Genomic DNA, 12,512 nt, shown 5'->3' on the forward strand with positions numbered 1-12,512 from the left:
ATTAGAAAGCACTGTGGGCGTTATTTACTAAAGTAAAATCCACTTTGCACTCCAAGTGCACTTAAAAGTGCACACGAAACTGCACTTGTAGTGCAAAGTGGATTTGCCTTTAGTAACTAACCCCATCTTTGGTGTATATTTTTTTTGTTTCACATTGTAAATAGCCTTTTTTTGGTTAAACAGGCATGTTTCAAAGTATAACATACACAACTCAGGAACTTACAAAGTTCAACTTTGACAAAGTGAAGGCAATATCAGACATGAGTAGTTCCAAACGGTTGATATTGCCTTCATCAGATGGGGTGATGTCACCCCTGTAAAGGCCAAATTTTGAAGATGCACACAAATTGGGGATTTCCCTCCTGATCCCATGCCTAATGTCAACGTGTGCTAGCTCCCATCATGGGGGATAAATGGACGTGTTTTGGGGTGCAACCCCTTCCTCTCACCTAATTGAGTTGGGAGGAGGGGGTTGCACAAACAAAACGTGTACATTGATATCCTGTGATGGCAGATAGCACATGTTGACACACTGTGTACATCTTCAAAATTTGGCTTTTAAAATACTTAAAAAAAATTTGAATTCAAAAATACACAAGAAAAACGGTCCAATTTTTGTGTGTTTTAGATTCTGCTTAAAACATCAATGATGTTCTTCATTTTTTGTTGAACATCATTGATGTTTCCTTTATATTTTCTAAATCACAATTGCACCCCATTCTCTCCCCGATGAGGATCTGGGCACTTTCACTGGTGAAATTAGATTCTTCTTCCACAACATCCACATCACCTAAAATAAAAAAACACACCATGTATTATAAATATGCAGGAATAGATCTCTTACCTGAAGCTGTGGTCTCAGACACTCACCTGTTGTGGTGAGAATTCCCACTTCATAAACCTCTCCCTCCTCATCCTCTGCTTGTGGTGTGGGGATTTCCCCTTCTTTAGGAGGTGGGGGGTCCCTGGTGTCCTCAGATGTGCCGAGTCATTTCTCCCCTATGTGAATAAAATATAGGTATACTTAGCACACAGATATTGGAGGGCAGAAATAGGAATATGAAACATTGCTTGGAAGTGTCATACAATTGTCTTTTTTGGCAGAGTTCCAAGCTGAAGAACATTTTACTTCCTTTCTAAAGCTGGAATACTTACCTTTTTTGTTAAAGTATCACACATGTAGACACCCCTATAGTATCCACTGGAGCATCTGTGCGGGACACCCAAAAAAGTTTGATTCTGGTGTACCACACTAGTGTTCCTGCGTCCAGATTTGTAAACAGCTGCCGAGTGTCCTCTCCTTACACTGAATCAAGTTTGCATTTCATTCTAGTTACAAACACATCTAGACAACAAACTTATTTGAATACAAATAGGCATGAACAAATGTAGTTACCCTGCATCTGCCAAAAAAAATCTTATAAGTGGGCGAACAAACGATGTTTCTTACGACCGATTACTGTGCTCATGAACATGAAAGTTGCCATTTTAAAATGTACAACAGTAAAGAAAAGCACATGGAGCAGCACGAACGTTAAGAAGAATAGGAACACACAACAAAATACTTACTTTTTTGCAGCACTCTCTTGATTCTTCTGTACTGATCGTGCGCCCTCAATTTGAGGTCTGACCATCGTTTCCTCAGTTGATCCTTGGATCGCCGTACCCCAAAATTCCTGTGCAAACTTCACAACTTTAGGCATGATCTTGGCCTTTCTCACATTTGGGTTTGGGTACGGTCCATACTTCCCATCATAGTCGGCCCTCTTGAAGATGTCCACCGTCTCCACCATCTCTATAAAGGCCATAATTGAGGCCTTCAATCTCCTCCGGGATCGGGAGGTTCGGGGCCCCAGCCTTTTGTCTTTGCATCTGTTGTCTCTCTGCCATGTGCTCTCCCACTGCGCCGAAAGACAAGGGGTGGGGAATAGACTAGAAAGAACGTCAGGGGCGGAGTTTCACGCATGCGCAGTGTATATAAAGCAGAACATGTGTGCGTTGTATGTACGATCTGTGAGCGAAGGACGAAGTAACAGAAGCGACGATCGTTATAACGAAGGTACAATTTTAAGTTGGTGCATCAATGGCCTATACTGCTTATAGATTGAGGCCTATATTGGGTCAAGATTATGAGAGTTTCGCCTGCCATTAGTGTTTGTCTTGTGTTGTGTCTTGCAGAGACTTTATCCCCATATTCATTGATATGTACAGGGAGCTGCCCTGTCTGTGGCAGGTAAACCACCCCTTTTATAACAATAAACCAAGGGAGGAAGGCAGCACTGGATCAGTTGCTGGAATTTGCGAAGCTGGTGATCCCCACGGCAGACATCCCCTATTTGAAGGCCCTAATTGGTTGCCTGAGGAGCACATATAATAGGGAGCGCAAGAAGGTACAGAATTCCCAGAGATCAGAAGCTGCAGCAGATGACATTTATGTACCCAGGCTGTGATACTATGACAGACTGCATTTTCTGCCAGGCCAGCACTCTCCAGTCTTCCTTCAAGACTTCCTTCCCCCAGCTGAGGCTTCCGACGACCAACCTGGGCCTTCCACCCAGCAACATGTGGAGGAGCCCAGCTTGAGTCAGGTATAGCATTCTTCAAAATATTTCTGGTTTGTCAAATTAATGATGTTAAATATATGTTAGTTTGGATAACTAATTTCTGATTTCACAAAGTGTTTTACATATCAATAGACAGTAGTGGCCACAAATAATTGGGACAAGAATGAAAAATGCTGGGGTCAGAATGATAGTCTTTTCTATTTATTAACATTCAATTTGCAACAGTCATGAGCTGCAAATTAGGTGTGATTGATGAACCAAAAAATAAAACTATGTCCCTTCTTCAGACACAGGAAAGCCTCAGCCAGGCCGTGGAAAGTGGCAGCCAGGAGGTGGCCGGGCCCAGTAGCCTGCCCGAATCCAGGTCCCTCCCCTCGGCCTTCCACAAAAAAGTGCCAGGAATAGGAGTAACCTGAAGGAGGCAATTTCCGACAAAAGGCTTCCATCGAACAATTTCCGTTGGAAAATCTGACCGTGTGTATGAAGCATTACTCTGTAGAATAGCTGATTACCTTCCATCAAGTACCAAAACCTAATGAAACATCTGCCATCTTACTTGTGATTCATGATGTCAATTGTACAAAGTACTGTAAACCTGAATTATCAAACCATACTCTAATGCCGCGCACACACGATCGGAAATTCCGCCAGCAAAAGTCCGATGAGAGCTTTTGGTCGGAAAATGCGGCTGTGTGTATGCTCCATCAGACTTTTGCTGGCGGAACTCCAGCCAGAAAAACATTAGAGAGCAGGTTCTCTATTTTTCGGTCTGAAAAAGTTCCTATCCGAAAATGCGTTCGTCTGTATGCAATTCGGACACGCAAAAACTCACGCATGCTCAGAATCAAGTACGAGACGGAAGCGCTCGGTCTGGTAAAACTACCGTTCGTAATGGAGATAGCACATACGTCACGCTGTAATTTTTTTAATGGTTTAATGCAGCGCATTCTCTTCTTCTTTAGAATGCTAGAAGCATGAAGTTGTTTTGCTGCTCATATTCACAGAGTTCTCACAAACTGATTTCTTTATTATTTCTTGTGATCTCCTGAATAATCTTTATTGTTTTTCAAGCCAGATCTCCATAATAATGTTTATAATTTGTTTTTATTGTCATCTTTTTTTTTTTTTAATCAAGAACTCCTTGTTTTTGTTTATTTTTTAATTATTTTCTAGTGATCTCCATAATTTTATTTTTTTGGGTGTCAAGTTTCCACAACAACATTATTATCTCATATTTTTTAACCTCAAGGAGGTTGGTTGGTGTCCCTTGTTAATTAGACCAGTGTTTCTCAACCTTTTTCCAGCCGGGGCACCCTTAAAAATATTTTCAGTCTTGAGGCACCCCAGTTCAAGGCTTAGTTCACGTTACTGTGTGTCGTTTTGGTGCAGTGCAATTTAAAAAAAAAAAAAAAAAGGTCGGGATTTCCTTCCCTGAATTTTTGTGGTTAGGGAAGCCCATTGCAATGAATGGGCTGCACTACACGCAGCACGCAGCAACACAGATGTGAACCAAGGGCTTGTTCACATGTTGGGTTGGAGGGGTGGTAAAAGCACATGGTTAAGCTGTTTTTACCACCCCCAAATTCTTCCCCTTTAGCTGCAGAGACAACAGCTGGGGGTGTACACATGTTGTGGCTGCAGCTGGAGGTATACCCAGGGTGAATGGGGCTGAACTGCAACTACCCTGCAACTGTGTACATTGCACGGTTGCGGTTTAGTGATGCTGCATTAAAACAGGTGATGAGGAGGCAACATAATGCCTCTTTACCGCCTGTCAAATGCCTCTGAAAAGCGATCTGTGCATAGGTTGCTTTTCAGAGCAGAAGCAGTCCTTGCTGCTACCCTGTTTCCCCGAAAATAAGACCTAGCGCGATTGTCGGTGATGACTGCAATATAAGCCCTACCCCCCAAATAAGCCCTACCCTGAAAATAAGACCTACAAGGACTTTAACTAGGGCTTATTTGGGGGGTAGGGCTTATATTGCAGCCATCACCGACAATCACGCTAGGTCTTATTTTCGGGGAAACAGGGTATCACAAACAAGACCTACAAAAGCAGTTCTGATGGTACAGGAATGGGGGGGGGGTGTCAGGATTAAAAGTAACATACGCACACACACATATACAGACACATACACGTGCACACACGCATACAGACACATACATACAGACACTTGTACATACGCACACATACAGACACGTGCACACACACATGCAGACACACATACAGACACATGCACACACACACACACATGTACAAACACACATACAGACACACACACATACAGACAGACAGACACATGCATAAACACATGTACAAACACACATACAGACAGACACATGCACACACACACACATGTACAAACACACATACAGACACACATACAGACAGACACTCACATGCACACACACACATACAGACACATGCGCACACACACACACATGAACAAACACACATACAGACGTACACACACACATACAGACACTCACATGCACACACACATACAGACACATGCACACACACATGTACAAACACACATACAGACGTACACACACACATACAGACAGACACTCACATGCTCACGCACATACACACACATGCACACACATACCAGACACATACCAGACGCATGCACACACATACCAGACGCATGCACACACACATACACACACACATACATACACATGCACACACATACAGACACATGTACACACATACACACACACAGACACATGTATAAAGCCCTTTTAAAACGAATCTAGCTTCTAGCACAGTACTTTTCCAGTTTCCTCATTCAGCCAGGTACTGCACTGTAGGGGGAAGCAGAGAGCAGAGCACACTCCCCTGCTCTTTACTTCCACTTTGCTGAGGTTGACGGAGCTTCTCACGGTGCCGATGTACAGTTCGGCAGGGGATCGGGAGATCGGGCTCATCTGACAGCCCTTCTCTCCCCTGATCCCGCGGCACACCTGAGAACCTCTGACGGCACAGCAGTGTGCCGCGGCACACTGGTTGAGAAAGGTTGAATTAGACATTGTATTTTTGAAATGTACCTGCCTACTCACAAACAAACTGTCCTATTTGAAGAAAAACACATAGGCAAGAATTTTCATATAAAAAAATCTCCATTTATTGTAGCTCATAACAAAATAAAGAGGAAGGCAACGCTGGAGAAACAGCTTGAATTAGCGAAGCCTTTGTACCCCAGGGCACACATCAACTCTTTGTAACTAAAATTGGTAGCCTGAGAAGTCCATAGAATAGGGAGCACAATCTGGTCCAGGACTCCCAGAGATCAGGAACAGCAGCAGATGACATAAATGTCCCCAGGCTGTGGTACTACAACAGCCTGTGTCTTCTGTCAGACCAGACTGAACTCGGGCCATCACTTTCTTGTCTTCCCTGCAGCCTTCCCTCCACGCTTCCCTGCAGCCTTCCTTGGAGGCTGTGGCTCTGGAGGTGGACTTGTGGCAGGAGGAGGAGGAGGAAGAGGATGGGCGAGCGCACATAAGTGCATGTTATCACTCATTTGGCCCCTCAACCCCTTCAGAAAATAATATTCTCACACATTAGGCATTGGCCCTCCTCCATTTGCTGCAATTTTGCAGCTACATAGCAGCCATAGGCCTCTTCAGCGTTGAGGGGTGTTTTCAGGGCCTCATTAGCGTCCCTAATGAGGCCCAGTGCTGCCTCCTCCACGTTACTCCCCTTCCTGGCCCTTTTTGTTGTAAGGCGGAGGGGAGGCACCTGGGATTGGGTGAGGCTACTGGGCCTGGCCACCTCCTGGCTGACACTTACCCCCGCTGCCTTCTGTCTGCCACATTCCAAAGCCTCGTCCTGGCTGAGGTCATCCTGTGTATGAAAAAGGGACATAGTTTTAGTTTTTGGTTCATCAATCACACACAATTTTCAGCTCATGACTGTTGCAAATTAAATGTTAATAAATAGACTATCATTCTGACCCCAGGATTTTTCATTCTTGTCAGAATCTTTTTTGGCCCCTACTGTTTATTGATATGTAAAACACTTTTTGTTAAATCATTAATTTGTTATCAATAATAACATCTAGCTAACAACAATAATTTTCGGACAATAAATATGTAACAAAATACTATACCTGGCTCCAGCTGGGCTCCTCAACTTCTTGCAAGATGGTCCTCGGAAGCCTCAGCTGGGCTTGAGGGAAGGATGGATGGAAGTTTGCTGTTGTGCCATGTTCTTTCCTTTTGGTTATGATAGATTTGATGGTGCTCCTAGGATCATCAAAGATTTGGATATATTTTTATAACCTAACCCTGACTTGTACTTCTCAACAAAATTGTCCCTTACTTGTTTGGAGAGTTCCTTGGTCTTCATGGCAATGTTTGGTTAGTGGTGCCTCTTGGTTAGGTGTTGTAGCCTCTGAGGCCTTTCAAAAAGGTGTGTATATGTAATGACAGATCATGTGACGCTTAGATTGCACACAGGTGAACATCACTTCACTAATTATGTGACTTCTGAAGGTAATTGTTTGTACATGCCACGTATCAGTTTTTTATTTCTGAAAAATTGTTTTATGTATATATTTTTCTAATTTTACTTCACCAACTTAGACTATTGTGTTCTGATCCATCACATATAATTCAGATTAAAAAAACATTGAACTAAAGCTTGTAGTGTAACAAAATAGGTAAAAAGCCAAGGGGGTGGATACTTTTGCAAGGCACTGTAAATACATTTCAGTCTTTCTGGTAGTATCTTTTCCAATTGTTTGTCTTCTTTCAGTACCTTCCAATGTTTCTTCTGGCTTCTGGTTGGGCCTACTGTGGAGAGCAGGTGTCTCACGAAATAGCAAGGACCCTCTTAAATAGTCAGGAAAGTAGGGCATAGACCTGGGAGCTTGCAGTGGAATATGGATGCCCTTTCCAGGCCTATGGCCATTTTGTACATGGTGCCCAATACCCCTGGCCTGGAACGGGGTGGGGGGGGAATATGTAAAGAGTGAGCCTGGGGCAGAGTTAAAAGAGGGTCAACTGAAGAAGACAGGTATAATTCCCTTCAGACCTGGTTAGTGATGCACCGAATTTTCAGCCGCCAAAACATATTGGCCGAAAACGGCCTTTTCGTCAAAATGCTGAAAAGTAAATCTCGCGGATAACGGCGCCGAAAATGGGGGTGGGGCCCCGTCCCTGGTGTTGCCCATTATGGAGGTGTCCTTCTGGCGCGCCGCAGTTCTCTCCTCTCTTCTCCCTCCTCGCCGCGATCTCTGTTGTGTCACGGAGCTTAACTACACAGACCGCAGTAACAATGTTCCGCCTCCTGTGACAGACAGCACACTGATCCAATGGTGGGACATTGAATCAGTGTGACGTGATTACAGGAGGCAGGACATCGTTACTGCGACCCGGGTAATACAAATGCAGCTCAGTGACACACGGAGATCGCCGCTCTGATTCGAGAACTGGCAAGCTGCATGACGGGCACTGGCAGGCTACATGATGGGCACTGGCAGGCTGCATGACGGGCACTGGCAAGCTGCATGACGGGCACTAGCAGGCTACATGACGAGCACTGGCAAGCTACATGATGGGCACAGGTGAGGCTGCATGTCATAGGCACAGGCAGGCTGTATCTTATGGGCATATGTGGGCTGCATCTGAGGGGCATATGTGGGCTGCATCTGAGGGGCAAACGTGGGCTGCATGACGGGCACTGACCATCTCCTCTACCATGTCTGCTGTCTCTGACCATCTCCTCTATCATGTCCGCAGTCTCTGACCATCTCCTCTACCATGTCCGCAGTCTCTGACCATCTCCTCTACCATGTCCGCAGTCTCTGACCATCTCCTCTACCATGTCCGCAGTCTCTGACCATCTCCTCTACCATGTCCGCAGTCTCTGACCATCTCCTCTACCATGTCCGCAGTCTCTGACCATCTCCTCTACCATGTCCGCAGTCTCTGACCATCCCCTCTACCATGTCCGCAGTCTCTGACCATCCCCTCTACCATGTCCGCAGTCTCTGACCATCCCCTCTACCATGTCCGCAGTCTCTGACCATCCCCTCTACCATGTCCGCAGTCTCTGACCATCTCCTCTACCATGTCCGCAGTCTCTGACCATCTCCTTTACCATTTCTGCAGTCTCTGACCATCTCCTGTACCGTGTCCCCAGTCTCTGACCATCTCCTCTACCATGTCTGCAGTCTCTGACCATCTCCTGTACCATGTCCCCAGTCTCTGACCATCTCCTATAATGTGTCTGCAGTCTGTGACAATCTCCTGTATCATGTCTGCAGTCTCTGACCATCTCCTGTACCATGTCCCAAGTCTCTGACCATCTCCTGTACCATGTCCCCAGTCTCTGACCATCTCCTGTAATGTGTCTGCAGTCTCTGACAATCTACTGTATCATGTCCCCAGTCTCTGACCATCTCCTGTAATGTTGTGTTGTGTTGAGCTGCCCACGAAGACAAATTCTGTCTTTTTTTTTTTTTTTTAATAAAGCCATTTTTAAGTTGAAATCTGCTCCTGTCTAAGGCGGCTGACTGCTATAGTAAAACCTGCATATGCCTTATCATTATAAGGCACACGTGAGTGGATTGAAGTTTGCCTGTGTACCTTGGTATCCTAACTATTGCACAATGATTGGTTTTTTCTCTTATCTGCCTGTTTATGATTCTCACATTGGTTGTGAATAGAAGCAAAAAACACATTGGTACTATTAGGATCAATGAGCACCTTAATTAAGCAAGTGTTTTTAAACAGCTTTGCTAGTGATCAAAAGCTCTATACCAATCAGGATTCTACACCTGTATAATTGAACCTTCTGAATACATCCCTATATATTTATTTTTATGTGGATTTTTTATGTGAATTTTTTACACATTTGGTGTCACTAATTTTTTTTATAATTTTACACTATTTTGATTGTTGGATTTTTTAGGAATTTTTACTCACCGCTGGATTTATTTGACTATTTATATTTATTCTTATATATTCATTTTCATGCACATTGTGAAGCGCTTCAAATATCATTATTTATTCTTTTTAAGTGACTCTGAAAACACTCTTTTGATAGCAGCCTCACTTGGTTTTATGTGTAATTATCAGCTATTTAGCATCACAGCGCTTTGTGTTTTATATACATTTTTAAGTTGACTGAACTGTCTCACAGCTGCCTATTAACCCCCTGGATCCCAACAATTGGTGGGGGATGCATTGGGCAGTTTGAGGGGTGCAGGCCAAATGACGGAGTGATCACTTGTAAACAAACCGGCATCATGTCCAGTTCCTCTCTCCCCTCTCTGTACAGATTGGTACAGAGAGGGGAGAGAACAGATGATGCTGCAGCGCTGTGGGCTGGATGTGTAGTACCCACAGCGCTGATTTGTGCCCACTCCAGCCATTCAGCCAGCGATCAATCCATGTTCAGCCAGCCATCCATCCATCCATACTCAGCCAGCCAGCCATCAATCCATGTTCAGCCAGTCATGCATCTATCCATGCTCAGCCAGCCAGCCATCTATCCATGCTCAGCCAGCCATCCATCCATGCTCAGCCAGCCATCCATCCATGCTCAGCCAGCCATCCATCCTCAGCAATACTCATCCATGGTCAGCCATCCATCCATACTCAGCAATACTCATCCATCCACCCATGCTTATCCATCCATACTCAGCAATACTCATCCATACTCAGCCAGCCATCCATACTCAACAATACTCATCCATCTAATCCAGGGATCCTCAAACTACGGCCCTCCAGCTGTTGCAGAACTACACTTCCCATGAGGCATTGTAAAACTCTGACATTCACAGACAGGACTAGGCATGATGGGAATTGAAGTTCCTGAACAACTGGAGGGCCGCAGTTTGAAGACCCCTGATCTAATCCATACTCAGCCATAACCACCCACAGCTCATCCATCCCCATTCATGCTCATCCATGCAACATCAGTTCTCATCCATGCCACTAGAGTGCCTCACAAAAGTGTAATAGGTAGTCAAATTAGATTTGACATTTATGCCCCTAGAACACCTGACGGTGCTCCCTGCATGTTGGGCCTCTCTATGTGGCCAGGCTGTGTAAAAGTCTCCCACATGTGGTATCGCCGTACTCAGGAGGAGTAGGAGAATCTATTTTGGGGTGTAGTTTTTTGGTATGTACATGCTATGTGTTAGAAATATTATATAAATGGACAACTTTGTGTAAAAAAAAAATTGCGTTTTCATTTTCTTTACACATTTTCCAGTAACTTGTAGAAAACAAATGACATGTTCAAAAGACTCATTATGCCTCAAAGATTATAAGTTGGGGTGTTTTCTTTCCAAAATGGGGTAATTTTGGGGCGTTTCCATTGTCCTGGTGCTCCAGGGCCTTCAAAAGTGTAAGGGGTAGTCAAGAAATTGTGTGTAATTTATGCTCCAAGAACGCCTGACAGTGCTCCCTGCATGTTGCGCCTCTGTATGTGGCCACGCTGTGTAAAAGTCTCACACATGTGGTATCGCCATACTCAGGAGGAGTAGTAGAATGTGTTTTGGGGTGTAATTTGTGCTATGCATATGCTGTGTGAGAAATAACCTAATAGAATTTTTAAATACAGCTTACCTGCAATATCCTTTTCTTGAGAATACATCACGGGACACAGAGGCTTGGTAATTACTTAGTGGGTTAGATAGTACCTTCAGGTGATTGGACACTTTTAACCCTAATTACAAAGTGAGTTCCTCCTCTATATAACCCCTCCTATATGGAGAGTACCTCAGTTTTGTAGCAAAGCAATAAGTACCCCAACGTATAATCCCGAAGAGGGGCGGGAGCTCTGTGTCCCTTGATGTATTCCCAAGAAAAGGATCTTACAGGTAAGCTGTATTTAAAAATCCTATTTTCTTGTTCATACATCACGGGACACAGAGGCTTGGTAATTACTTAGTGGGATGTCCTAAAGCAATGCACAGGGGGAGGGAGACACAGATCAGAAAATACATAGACCGCCAAACGAACAAGAGGATCTAAACTGCTGCCTGCAGCACACTGCGCCCGAAGGCGGAATTCTCGTGCCCTCTTACATCCACCTGATAGAATCTAGTGAATGTATGGACTGAAGACCAAGTTGCAGCCTTGCAGATCTGAGCCATGGAGGCCTGGTGATGCACTGCCCATGAAGCACTAACCGCTCTAGTTGAGTGCGCCTTAACCTGAAAAGGAGGAATCTTCTTCTTTATACCATAGGCCTGAATAATAACTTGCCAAATCCATCTGGAAATAGTGGATTTTGATGCTGCCTGACCCTTTCTGGGGCTTTCTGGCAGAATAAACAGACAATCAGTCTTTCGTATCTGAGCGGTTGCCTGCAGATAGATACTGACTGCTCTTACAACATCTAGAGAGTGTAATAGCTCCTCTTCCGTGGACTGCGGATCTGGAAAAAAGGACGGTAGGACCACATCTTGATTCAGATGGAATCCTGAAACCACTTTAGGTAAAAAAAGTCGGGTGAGGACGCAACACCACCCTGTCTTTGTGAATAATCAAATATGGCTCCTTACAAGAAAGAGCTGCTAATTCTGATACCCTTCTGGCCGAGGAAATGGCTACCAAAAAGACCAGTTTCTTTGTCAGAAGAACTAAAGAAGCATGGTGAAATGGTTCAAAGGGTTGTTCTTGCAAAACGGACAAAACCAAATTCAGATCCCATGGGCATACAGGAGGTTTGACTGGCGGACTCAAGCGCAGTGCCCCCTGAACAAAAGCCCGGACCAGGGAATGTGAGGCAAGTGGCCTTTGAAAGAATACTGATAAGGCCGAGATCTGGACTTTGATAGTGCTCAAAGCCAGCCTCATTTCAATGCCTAACTGAAGAAAAGCAAGAATCCTGCTAATGGCATACTTTCTAGGATGCCATTCCCTGAGTTCACACCAGGAAACATACGCCTTCCAGATTCTGTAGTAGATGAGCCTGGAGGC

At 44.5% G+C, this 12,512-nt stretch overlaps 1 protein-coding gene across 1 annotated transcript in view; it reads right to left on the bottom strand.

Moving 5' to 3' along the window:
* The window catches only part of LOC141128475 (C4b-binding protein alpha chain-like), a gene marked incomplete in the record, with an annotated part of 860,616 nt that overhangs the window by 392,400 nt on the left and 455,704 nt on the right, over positions 1-12,512 (bottom strand).

The sequence above is a fragment of the Aquarana catesbeiana genome, linkage group LG02 (assembly GCF_042186555.1).
Source record: "Aquarana catesbeiana isolate 2022-GZ linkage group LG02, ASM4218655v1, whole genome shotgun sequence".
In the NCBI taxonomy this organism is placed as follows: domain Eukaryota; kingdom Metazoa; phylum Chordata; class Amphibia; order Anura; family Ranidae; genus Aquarana; species Aquarana catesbeiana.